The sequence below is a fragment of the Erpetoichthys calabaricus genome, chromosome 4 (assembly GCF_900747795.2).
Source record: "Erpetoichthys calabaricus chromosome 4, fErpCal1.3, whole genome shotgun sequence".
NCBI lineage: Eukaryota > Metazoa > Chordata > Cladistia > Polypteriformes > Polypteridae > Erpetoichthys > Erpetoichthys calabaricus.
Genome location: NC_041397.2, coordinates 189,661,141 through 189,674,380, shown reverse-complemented (window position 1 = coordinate 189,674,380; position 13,240 = coordinate 189,661,141). Strand labels below are relative to the sequence as shown.

Sequence of the window (13,240 nt, the reverse complement as noted above, 5' to 3'; positions counted from 1 at the left end):
TAGCTACAACTTAGTTAACAGATTTGAAAGAAAGAGTAATTTACTTTTTGTAGTTACTTTGTCAAAGAGTCAGTTATCACATTTTTGTTCCTTATTTTGTAACAATATGTTATATTCAAAAATAACAAGTTATAATAGAATGTAAATTACATGTGTTAAGTAGACTTCATTAAATATATGATTTTTATGCACTTTACAATAACATGGAGTTAAAATGTAGCCAAAGAGTTTTTATAAACAGTACATTCTAGTTCAAGTGATATAAAAATGTCATTGATATTGCCCTCTTGTTAGTAATTGGTCTTAAAGGGTCAATAACTGAATTTCTTTAGCATACATTTTTGAAATATGTAGGCAAAGAAGAGTTAAAATCTATTTAAGTCTCAAGATTGTTGAATTCTTTGAACCATGATGGAGCGCTGTTCTGGAGCTTTGGCGATATAGTGTTTAAGAAACAGTGAATAATTATGATCTGCAGATAATGAAGCTGTAAGGCTTACTGTAATATAAATACAGAGTGATGCTTACTAAATGTCTTTCCTCTTACATTCATTTCTAGATAAGTGACATTTTTTTACTTTTACAGCAAGAGCCAGAGAAGTGAGCTGGTGTACCAGTGGCTTGCGCACTTCTCCCAGTGTTTGAGTAACTTGTACTGGAGATTTGTTTTGCCATCAGGTGCAGATGTCAGATGAGTAAAAAAAGGAAAAAGCTGAAGTGACCCATTTTAAGGTAAATTTGAAACAGTACACTAATCCATAATTGAAGTTGCACAGAATGTTTCTCTGTTGTGGGGAACAGCCCAGACACAGACAGGATAACATGTTGTTATCACCACACACGAGTTTATTATACATTATATTTACAGGTCAAGTGCACAATCCCAGTGCCTTGGCACCAATCACCCCTTTAAGTCCTGGCCACAACACAATGCCTTAAATGTCTCTAGTCCGCCTCCACTCCTCTTCACCAAGCTTCGTCCTCTTCCACCCGACTCTTTCCCCTGACTGGAGGGAGGCGGCCCCTTTTATACACCCCGGATGGACTCCAGGTGCATCCTAAGGGCTTCTGTAGCCACACCCCTGTGTGGCGGAAGCTCTGTCATTGTATCCGGAAGTCCACTGGGTGTCCCCAATACTCTTCCCCCCAGCACTTCCCGGTGTGGCGGAAGTACTGAGGTCCAGGGCTCCCAAGGCATCGGGGCGCCCCCCTGGCCCCCAAAGCATCCAGGGCAGACGCCCCCTCGTGTTCTGGAGGAGGCATGAGCCCTCCTCCGGTCCTCTTGGGCATCCCGGCTGGGCGACAACCCCAGCCGGGTGCCACATTGTCTGTTTTAAAATAGTTGAGTTTAAAAATGTGTTAATACCTTTCAATGGGAGATTTTGAAATTTAAAAAAATCTGTACCTCATGCTATATTCAAGATATCTCAATGAAAATTGAAAAATTCTCCAGACAAATTTCCTTGAAGGATACGTGTGCCAGATTTCAAAAAATCTGTCCACTCAGTTGTTTCATGTGGGGGGACAGACAGGCAGACAAACATGACAATTGCAGTAGGTGCTTTTCACATTATACGCAACCCCACCTAAAAGTGGATGGAAAAAAAGTTTAAATTAACAAATCTAAGCATATGTGTAATTTTACAGATACATGAATAGTTAAAAATTAAACATAATCCAAAATCTTACAAATGGTATTGTAACATATGAACATTTAGTATATAAATACTGTACATAGAATCATTAGATAGCAGTTGAAGATAATAATTGTAAGACACTAGAGGTCGCTGTTGCCTTTTTCAACCCAACAGACAGACACACTGAACACAGGGTACAATTACCAAGAAGATATTTAATTATTCTTCTTGTTTTTATAGTGCCCAAAAGCACCTCCACCACCATAAACAGGCAAGTAACAATAATAATAATAACAACAACAATACAATAAAGCACACAAATCTCTCCTCCACTCTTCCCAGAAAGCTTTGTCCTCTACCTCCCAACTCTGGCTTGCTTGCTGGGTCATCAGTAGTCCTTTATATAGATCTTGACCCGGATGTGCTTCTGTTCTTCTGTCCTTGTGACTTGCCAGCACTTCCGGGTCAGATGGAGGACTTGAGGTTTTCTTCAGCCCGGAAGTACTTTGGGGCTTCTGACCCCATGACTTGGGAATACTATATGGAAAATAAAAATCCCCAGATCTTCCTGCAGAGTCTTCTGGAGGCACCCACAGTACCCAGGAGGGCTGTGATGCCGAACTACAGATTCCATGATGCCCTGTGGAAATCCATGACACTGCTGTGCTGCAGAGAATTCACCATCTGGCATCTTGGAGGAGGCAGTGTCTCTCAGTAGCTGCCTTCCCCCATCCTTCTCTTTTTTGGGTGACCTGGGCGTCAGCCACAGAATATACAGTAAAAAAAGAAGCAGGAGAGCAGTTAGTAGTATGCGTGGACAGAATGGCATAGAGAGCAGTTTGTCATTAACTCTGTGCTTCACCTCTCTGTTTTTTTTCCAAGATGATCCAACTGCAGATACACACTCCCAGGTCCTTTTAGCACATCCCTCAGCCACATCTCTCCTTCTCTCAGGACCTTCCCCACAGACATTCACAGGACTGTTTAGGCCCCATCTGTCAGACCATCCAAAGCCATTTGACTCTGATATGCCAATAAATTACTATACTGTAATTATTATATTCTCTCTATATACTCTGCAAGAAATTAGCTGGCCCTCCCTCTTCATTTCAGCCCCAACTGCACTCCCCATTTTGCATTGACTCTCTAGAATTAATACTGTGTTTCTCAGTCTGTTTTTTCCTTTTCCACTATGCCTTGTCTGACTTTGTGTATTTGTATTTGTGTTCAGTCATATGCCAGCTCTTTTACTCCTTCTGATTTACCTAAATACATTTCTTAAATCTGCATAATGCAATTCAGGCCTACCATAGGTTGGAGCTTATGCTGGAAACTCTGTGCGCAAAGCAAGTAACAACTCTGGACAGAAAGCCAGTCCATCACAGGGTGGGGATCACACACACAGTGGAGCCATTTTGGAATCACAGAGTAACCAGGTCTTTGGGGATGTGATAGGAAAACTTATGGTAAGACCCTCCCAGCATGAGCAGTAAGTACAAACTCCACACACAAAATGACCAAGTGCAGGATTTTTACTGGTGAGACAGCAGTGCTACTAACTGCAGTATCCTCATCTGATTATACTTTTGTTTATACCCAGCTGATCAGTTGATGATTTTTGGTCACCTGAAACTTTCATCTTCTTCCACCTTGAGCACCCAGTGGCTAAGCTAAAGTGTTCATTAGAGTCTAAGTAAAGAAGAAGCTCCATTGTGCCAGGATATATACCAGTGGCAGCTTAACTTCAAAAATGAGTCCCCTAGGTGATCACTAGTTAAATAAAGGTACACATTTATTTTACATTTGACATTCAGAGCTGACTGTAGGTAATGACAAAGGCTGGCATTGCTACTGTCCAAAACACAAGTTCAACAACTAGATAGCATGGCTCAGATATTTGATAAAAATTGCTATTTGTAAATTTAGAAATCAAACTTGAGACATCCCTGGGAGCTGTTCTATTTATGTTAGTTCACCTACATACAGGTCAGTTCAGTAAAATAAACTGCAACCTCTTAGTTAAGCCAATGCAAATATCTTTCTTCTTCCTCTCCTGGAGCACATCTTGCGCACTTAAACTTCCTTATCAGTCCTCAAACATCTACTCAGTGTGCCCAGAGAGGAAACATTTTGAGTGATGAGCTTTGTAACACTAATGACAGCAAAATTTTTTTTTGCCCGAAGTAAAGCTTTGCGATGAATTATTTACACATGCTTATTAAATAGGATTCTTATTTCTATGTTTGCAACTAAACTGAGAGACTCAAACAACCTGATGTACTGTAGTTGTTTATGAATTCATCTCGCACACTGTGACCTAAAAAGAGTACTTGATGACACAAAAAATGGGAAAGTGATTGAGATTATCTTTCTATTATAATAAAAAAATCTTGGGAAGAGAGACGAGACGTGACTTTCTCAGAGACACACTATCATGTCCCATGAGATGAGACTTTGTGCCAAAAGATTTAACCATGCCTGGGGCTGGAAATAAAAGAGAAAGCGTAGATCACAAAGTAGAATGTCGTAAAGAATTCAAAAACATTGGAGCGATACACATTTAGAGCAGGTTAAAGATAATGGAAGTATGAAAATTCGAACGTCTCACAAAAATGATCAAACGGAAATTATTACTCGGTGAAATAACGGAACAGCAAAAAGAGATCGAATATATTGTTTGGATTTAAGCTTTAATTCGGAGATTTGTAGATCGTCTAATCCATGTTGCCATCAGGGAAAAGTAGCTTTTCTTCCCAATGAAGAGGTGTGTCCGCGAGAATTAAAAGATTTGTTATTTGGTGAAAGTGAAATCCCGCGAGACAAAATTTCAAGCTCCGCGAGACAAGACTTTATGCAAAGAGATTTGGAAAAAGTCCTGCCCACAGCTAAAACATTTACAACCACGCACACCGTTCAATCATTTCTCATTGGTGTGAATGCTATTGTCAGACACAGTTTGTGTAGAGAGAAAGAAATGATATTCACTCGCGGGCAGTTATATGTTGCATTGTCACGATGTAATTCCAAACACGGAATCAAAATTCAATGCGATATTGACGAAAAGGTAAAAGCGAAAAGAGATCGAATATATGGACATAGGTGATATGACAGAAGTATACAGATATTTAGTTTGGCTTTAAACTTTAAGTCGGAGACTTGTAGATCATCTAATTTGTGTTGCCATCAGGGAAAAGTAGTGTTTCTTCCCAATGAATTAAAAGTTTTGTTGTTTGGTGAAAGTGAAATCCACATATCCGAGCAGCAGAGACACAAAGTTGCTGGCGCACAGTGCAAGCAGGGGGGTTGGCGAGCGAAGCGAGCAGGGGGCAAAGCCCCCTAGTAAAAAATGAAAATCAAGTACTCTACGGCACTGAGATTATAAAAAAAAAGATAAAATTTAATTGGACATTCAAAAGAGATATTAGAACAACACAAGGTACCAGTGCCCAGCTCCAGTCCAGACATGCATGGGCATCAGAGGGTCATCTTCCAAGTTCTTCACATATCTTCACAGTTCTTCACAGAGATATGTGATACCACCCCAAGCTCTGTGGGGACACTGCCTCCACTAACTACTTTGTCTTCTCTTTGTTCCACAGCATACAAAGGCTACTCAGTGAGGACAACTAACTCCACCCCTTTTGGTTCCCAGACTATAAAATTAAGACCGCCCTGAGGAAAATGTCACTTATGGCTTAAGTGACCTGAGCAGAGGAGCTCCACAGCCTGACTGAAAGAACCTCGTTAAAGAACCCTTATTTAGTCCAATTGCTATGGGGCAACCTTGTGTTGTTTAAAACCATTGTTAAACACCATTGCGTGCTGTTTCTGTTTGTATTTTCAAAATCGTAAATGGTGACAGCCTGCTTAGCACCCCAAAGTGCTGCAATTGTATCAGCCTGTTATTACTCAGATAACCACAACACACTGAACTATAATACTGTAAGTAGCTGACAGACTAAGCTGCAGTCGCAAATGTGGATCTATGATTCCTTCCAATAACTATCAGTAGCCTTCATCTTTTTAACATGATAAATATTTTAGATAATTTCAGGAGGGCATGGCAGAGGTCAGCATTAGAAAAGGCATCTGGATATAAAAATCATGCCGAAACCTATAAAACACGAGGAAGAAGAAGAAGAAGATTGTATAATTAGTTTGCCAAATTGTTGATAATTAGGTTTGCTCTTTTAATTTGTTGTGAATTTTTGAGATTTAACTCATTATTGCTTTATTTTTTTAAAGAGAAGACCATCCACCTTCTGACAGGACTGATAGGAGCTCCTAGGCTTTTCCCATGGCCAGAGCAGAAGCTGATCTGCCTTTTCTGTTATCCGATGCTCTTCTCTTTAGTACCTGGGAATCGATCGTTCCGCTATTACCTACGGACTCGGGTGAGCTATCAAAACGGACTTACTATATTTTAATCATGGCGCAAGTCTGACTGTATGTCTTTTATGACGAAGAGGAGATTGGTTATATAGTCCGCTATTTTCAGGACTCCTCATCAGCTCGCCGGCCGTTGCGGGAGTATTACAGTGGACTATCTGCGGTTCTATTTATTATCTCTGGAACGGGAATTGGGGGAATGAATGCTGTTGATGTGTGGATACATGTATATGTGTGTGGCGCTGCAAATTAAGGGTTACTTAGGTTCGGGCAGGGCGATCCATGTGTAAGGGATTGTTTTTCTATTTGTTGTTTATTTGATGGACTGCAAGGATAAATATGGACTATGGTGTGCAGTGACCTATAAATGCATTGATATTAAGGGATTGTTTTTATTAGAATAAAGGCTATACGGGAAATTTATTAAGGTGTGATATTGGCCTATCCTTTTATCATCTGCCTTTAGCTAGGTCAGAATAGTGGTAGCAATAATCTCAGGCTAGTGCTCGAGACGAATTGTTACAAGGTTCCCAATTTTACTGGTCTATGAGTATATAATAGTGGCATTCAGCATCTCATGTATTCTTTGGTGGATCACAGAAATAAATCATTAGAATAATTAGGGGAGGGGAAATACAAAACTCTATATTCTGATCCCAAACTAGTGATGTCATGATTTTTATGGCTTTGAATTGTATTTATTGAAATTCTAAGGTCTTTTGGTGCTTTTGCATTTGTTTGTGTTTTGTCTGCAGATGAACAGAGGGGTTTTTTAATGATAAGTACCAGAAGAAGAAATGTAGTTAAAAAACAATTGGGCAATAACCGGAACATGAAAAATACTGCTGTTAAAACCAAAATGTGAGGTAAGTATTTGTAGTCAAATATTATAAATAATATTACAAACATTGTAGTCAACAAGTTCAGAGCTTAACGATCAAGAACCAACACACTACAGTCTGAACATACAACAGAATGACTATAAAGACAGAACATTTAAAAGAAAGAAAATTTCTGACTTGGCAGTCACAGTCACAGTGAGGCATTATGCAGGTGTATTCCTATTGTTATAAAGGAGCCCCAGTGTTAGGAAAAGTTATCCACAGTCCTGAATAAAGAATGTCCATCAATGGCTATTAACCTGTTGTGCTAATGATGTAAAAGTTGCGAACTATGAGATGATGCCTTCCAGAAACCCAGACAGTAGTGCCATGGCAACAGTACTCGAGAAACAGCCACACCCATATGCAAAACAAGATAGTGTCACCAATTGTAAATAACTGGGAAATACTAAACCTAATATTAGAACAGAATTCTCCTTATTTTAACATTTCAGAGAAAAAAATTACTTAAGGTTCAGTTAAAAAATAAGTATGGAATCAATTCACAACATTTTGTACTTTGTGATTATGTGTGCCACCATTTTATGCATTATTTACAATCGAATTTTCTCCCATTACCTTGCTGCAATGGCCAGAAATCTTTTCAGTTGGCGTTGTCATCCTGGCATCGTATAATCTGTGGTGTCCAGGTTTCCGGATTCACATAAATACAGATTTGTGCAGTATCTATCTTCCTAAAGACATTAAGGATTTTGTTACATTAAGTTTGTTTTGGCCCATTTTTTTTTCTTTTGATTTTCTTCCCGATTTTTCACATATTGAATTTCCTTGCTGTTTAAACTACTTTTTTTTTTCATATATTTCTTACAATAATTCTGGCCATCCTAACAAAAATTTGATTACGCAAAATGTTAGTTTTACAAATGGTTTAAAGATAAGAATATAAAGTAAAAGGAGCAGAACAACAGTTAGTAGCATGAATGGACAGGATAGTGGAGAGCAGTATTTATAACTGTGCTTCATTACTCTTTTTTTTGTCAAGAGGATCCAAATGCAGACCAACACACTCAAGTCCCTCTTCCTCTCTCTCTCTTTCTGTCCCCCTCAGGTCCTTTTAGTCACACAGCTATCTGATGCTGTTACGTCCCTGTCGTCCGATGTTGGGAGGACTATATATTCTGTTTTATTCTGGGAGAACTTAAATTCTTTCCATTCTTTTATGAATATTTCATATTCAGTGTGAGAAGGGAAAACATGTTTTCCAGCAGTTTCTGGCTATGTATGAAATGATGTCTGTAGTACTAGGGTGTTGTGCCATGTTAGCCATGATGAATGTAGTGAGAAGTCAAGCAAGATGACACCTTTTATTGGCTAACTAAAAAGATTACAATATGCAAGCTTTCGAGGCAACTCAGGCCCTTTCTTCAGTTGCCTTAAAAGCTTGCATATTGTAATCTTTATAGTTAGCCAATGAAAGGTGTCATTTTTCTTGACTTTTCACTATGAAATGATGTGTAATACTGAACTTGCGCCTACTGTCAAAGTACATTTTATATTTATGTTCATTTTTATGTTGAGTATTTTTCACTGTCACTTTTTCAGAACTGAAGTCTTTTCTCTGAGGAATGAAGCTTACTTGGTCTTCTGTACTGAAGTTGATAGTTGTGTGCTCATTTATTACAGTGAGGATTGTAGGTCTAAAAATGGGGTAGATTTCTTCTAAAGCTTTGTACTATTAATTCAAATACAAACTGTCCCTTTCTTCTCTACTAATTCTTTTGAAAATTTTGATTGTTTTCTTAATGTTCCTAATCTACTATATCTGCATTTGCATACAGTCTATTTTTATTTGCTTCTGTCACAATAACAACATGTGACTTTCCAAATAAAATGAACTCCAGTGCTAATATTAAAGCCTTTACCTGTATACCAGATTTCCAAACAGAGTTATGACTTCCAGTCATAAATCAGCTTAACTAAACAGACTACTTGTCCATTACTTTCTTCAGAATTGAGATCCACCAGCCATAGTGAGAGTGGGCACTATTATTTGTTTCAACTAAAATTATAATTGTTTACAAAGACTATAACTGAAATAACTAAAACATTCTTTCTTTAATCAAAATATAAACAAACCAAATACTCATACTATCTGAAATAAAATCAAAATGAGTAAAAAAAAAATCCAGTGTATGCTTGTTGAATGTTCACTCGATCTCATCCATGGGAACACGACAAGAAGCAAGACTCACTCCTTTCTGTATTCCCTCTGGCGGGTGATAATTCTGTATTCGAGTACGCAGAATGCAAGAATGAGTTGTGCATGTGCTCCTGTTGTCCTCTCCATTCTCTTCCACGCTGCCTTGTTTTTTCATCAGTCTCACACCACACTGCCATGTGCATCTTCTCAAGTTTTGATGTCAACTGATTAAGTGTGATTTTATTTTTTTAACAACACTTTGTTCTAACTCTGGTTGCGGTGAAATAAAACAAAGTGGTTTGTCTGGCTAAATGTGTAACTTAATGCACAGATCTAAGCTGCCTGTGAAATAACATTATTGTACATGGACTTGTTCCACATTCCTGATGTATCTACATGCTATACAAAGAGTTCAAACAGGTGAAGGTTACCAGGTTTGCTGTTATACTGGGTCAATGTAAGGGGTTGCCTGACAACACTTCCCAATATGCAGTGTTTTGGAACGTATGGCTCAGGTAAGAAAAGGTGCTAATGTAGTTTGGCTCCTAGCCTGGTGTCTCTCAGTGTGTAGTTTGTAATAAAACTGCCACAAATGGCTAAGCTGCACTAGGAGATTGACACTGAAGAACACCCAAGAAACTCAAATGATTATTTTAATTAAATTTAATTATGTTTAAATTCTAAATACTGAGGCAAACAAAAATATTCAAACAGATTAAATGAAAACAAAAATGTCCTTAATTTGATTTAATGAAAAATTAAAAGATAAATTCATATTTTTCAAGTTATTTCTTCATTATCGTTGTATAAATTATCTTTCCATATAAAAAGTGAAGCGTTTTTTATAAATTTTAAAAACACCTTGTCTATTGTTGTATCTCACAATGGGGCTGAAGAGTACTAGTGTATGCGCAGACACTCCTGCCTTGTGCCCTGTGCTGGCTGGGATTGGCTCCAGCAGACCCCCGTGACCCTGTATTAGGATATAGTGGGCTGGATAATGACTGACTGACTAATATTTATGTCTTGAAAAATTGACATATTTGTCAAGTTTTAAGGCTTTTCTTAATAATGGGACAATGGTACACTTTGCCTCCATTATAAAAGGCAAGAGCAGTCTAGTTTCTTTTTTAAATTATGCTTTTTTAAATTTGTTAATTCATTTAGAATGCAATTTCATGTAGCAAATTTGTATATATATATCATGATTGTGAATATAAAAATTTGACTAGAAAAATACTGAACATATCCTTTAATCAGTAACAAGGAAAAAATGTGCAAGAATAGGAATACTTCCAACAAAACAAAGGAAACTAATTTTGGCTTGTCAACCTCTGTAACAATAATTATACATAAATTATATTCACTAAAAAGACACCTCAAGAAGCCTTACAACATCACATCAAAATCCTAATTGACAAAGGCTCCATAACTGATGTTACAATTACTTTAAAATACTATGGGGCCTTCGCTCGCCAACCCCTTTCCCCCCCACCAGCGCTATACGCCATTGTGAAAAGGGTGGTTGAACACACCCCAAGTAGATGCAGCCGCTCCTCCGAAACCCGTCTTAAACGGTGATACAATGGGAAACAAATACAGTTTTTGTTTTACATCCTCTTTGCTCGATCAGCTGCTGGCTTGCTGCTGCTGTCGTGCTGCGTGATCTGCACTTCACTCGCCTACCCCTTAACCCCCTCCCCCACCAGCAATATGCTCCATTGTGAAGAGGGAGGCTGAACGCAACCCAAGGAGATGCGGTCGCTCCCCTGAAACCACTCTTAAACAATGATACAATGGGAAACAAATAACATTTTTTTTAACCTCCTCTTTGCTCGATCAGCTGCTGGCTTGCTGCTGCTCTTGTGCAGCGTGACCTGCATTTTGTCTCTCTTCTCACCCAGTCATCGTCAAACACTATTCTATCTCTTTTCGCTGTTCTGTTATTTCACCGAGTAATATTTTCTGTTTGTTTGCACTAATGCGATCTTTACTCTCCTTTTTTTGAGACTTTCGAAAATTCCTACATCCATTATCTCTAACCTGCTCTGTTCTAACCTGTGTATCACAGGACTTGCTTCCAAATGTTGTAAGTATGACGTGACTTGACCGTCTCACGGTATGTGAACTAATCTTGAAAATGAAAACTTAAATAAAAAGGCTTTAACTTACTACGAAAGGGGAGCTATAAAGTGGCAGAAGGTATTCAATGAATTGTAAATAATATAGCCAAAGGTGGTTGCCCTAAAAGCAAGTCACCAGAGCTATGAAGTGGCCCTGCCCCTCTGGATTCAGTAATAATAAAGAAAACAATTAACATATAAATTATCAACTAACAAATAACAGAACACTAATATGAAATCGCTGATAGAAGACAAACATGAACTAGTAAGAAAAAATAATTTACAAAGAAAAAAACACAACAGAAAGGATGGAACTTCTGCAAGATCATAACAACATCCTACATCCTAAAAATACACAAGTTAGATTTGGGGGTGACTCTAAACTGCCGTTGGGTGAGTGTCAATGCATAGGTTAGTGTACTTGTGACTTGCTTAGGGTCTGAGACCTTGAATTGTAAGGTCCACTGCCCTAATTTCTACAGTTACAAAGTAATTATAAAGAGATATATAAAAAAACTGCACTGCTCTGTTTTTGTTAACCATGCAGATTGCTAGAATTAAATTTCCCAACATAAAATTATTTTGATAAAGGGAGTAACTAGCGTGGAAGCACAGAAAAAAAATTATTTATTACTACCCATGTTACTTATTGACGACAGGCAACAGAATGAAATTAAAAATATTTGTTATCTCTTGCCCTTCGTGTACCTGTAGCATTTTTCCTCAGCATCCTTGTGTGTCTGACGCTCTCTTGCCCGGTGCATCCCTCCTCGAGCTTGTTCTCCTAAAGCCCGCTTCTCAGACTCTGTCATTTCGTGGTGCCTTTACTTGCCTCCAGTTCAACTTTATTTATACTTCCTGTCTTTGAGGGCATCTCTCAGCATGGTTCTATGCCTTTACACCTCCTCATGTGTCTCACACTTGCATTTTCACTTTCAATCCCATCACCAGAGTTAAACTGAGAAATCAAATTACTCAAAGGCACCGGACAGACACACACAGATCTTATTGTTTTATTATATAGTAGATTTTATTTAAGAGAGCTCGTTGGCTGAAATTAATTTTGGTACTACATAAGTTTTATTTAGCTCCACCAAACATTTCTTAACATCAAGCAATTAAGTTGAAAATTGATTCCTTTACAAAAAAAAGTCTTAACAAACAAAACAAAAACTATAATCAGTTTTGCAAGAACTGGCTTGGAAAATGCTGTAGGAACAATCTTCACTAAGTTTCAATGTTTTTTGGTCTTGAAAATCAAGCATGGCACTGCCATGTTATATAGAGTGTATAATATTATGCATCAAGAATTACAAGATGGCAACAAACACAAAACAACAGTACAAAATATAATAAATAAAATTAACAATATGATGGTAATATCCAAATTTAAAAAGGCAGAGTGTGCTTATGTGAAGAACATTCTTAAAAATAACTTATATTTACTAAAAGCCATAAAGAGTAAAAGTCCAAAATGTGAGCTCATTCAGAATACTTAATCTGAAGTTAGAAAATGAGGAAGAAGTGAAAATAAACAATGACTTCAATAAGATGCACAAACTAGTCTTTAAATAAATGATAGGCCACAATGCAAATCTGGTCTTACTGTGGCCCTCCTGTTTTGGGTATCTAAAATGTTTAATGCCTGCAATTTGGTCTTTTTACGTTTTTTTCTTTTTTTTGGTCAGGATTTGTCTTTTACTTTAAAACTTGATTTATTTTAACACAAGTTTTCATTCATTTTATTTAATTTTGTTCCTGTCTTGTTTTTCATTGTTTCTGAGGCAGTTTGTGGATGTTTCAAATGGCCATGATCATTGTGCTGATGACATCTCAGAAGTGAGGCTATAAATATGGTGGCGGTTTCATTAGGCATCATCTCACGGTGGATACACAATGTCTTGAAAATCTTCCGAGTGTAGTTATATTTACTTCTAAGTTGGCCTTAGCATTAGGTTTTGTTTTTAGTAATCAACATTCTTTTTGCTTTTGGACTTTTAATTCTTGTTTTGCCCTTTTGATTCCAGTTTGCCTGGTATATCTGCCTTC

The 13,240-nt window shown here is 37.7% G+C and overlaps 1 protein-coding gene across 1 annotated transcript in view; it reads right to left on the bottom strand.

Annotated features, from left to right (window-relative positions):
• Nucleotides 1–13,240, bottom strand: part of adprhl1 (ADP-ribosylhydrolase like 1) — a 146,684-nt gene that overhangs the window by 27,455 nt on the left and 105,989 nt on the right. The window lies entirely within an intron of this gene.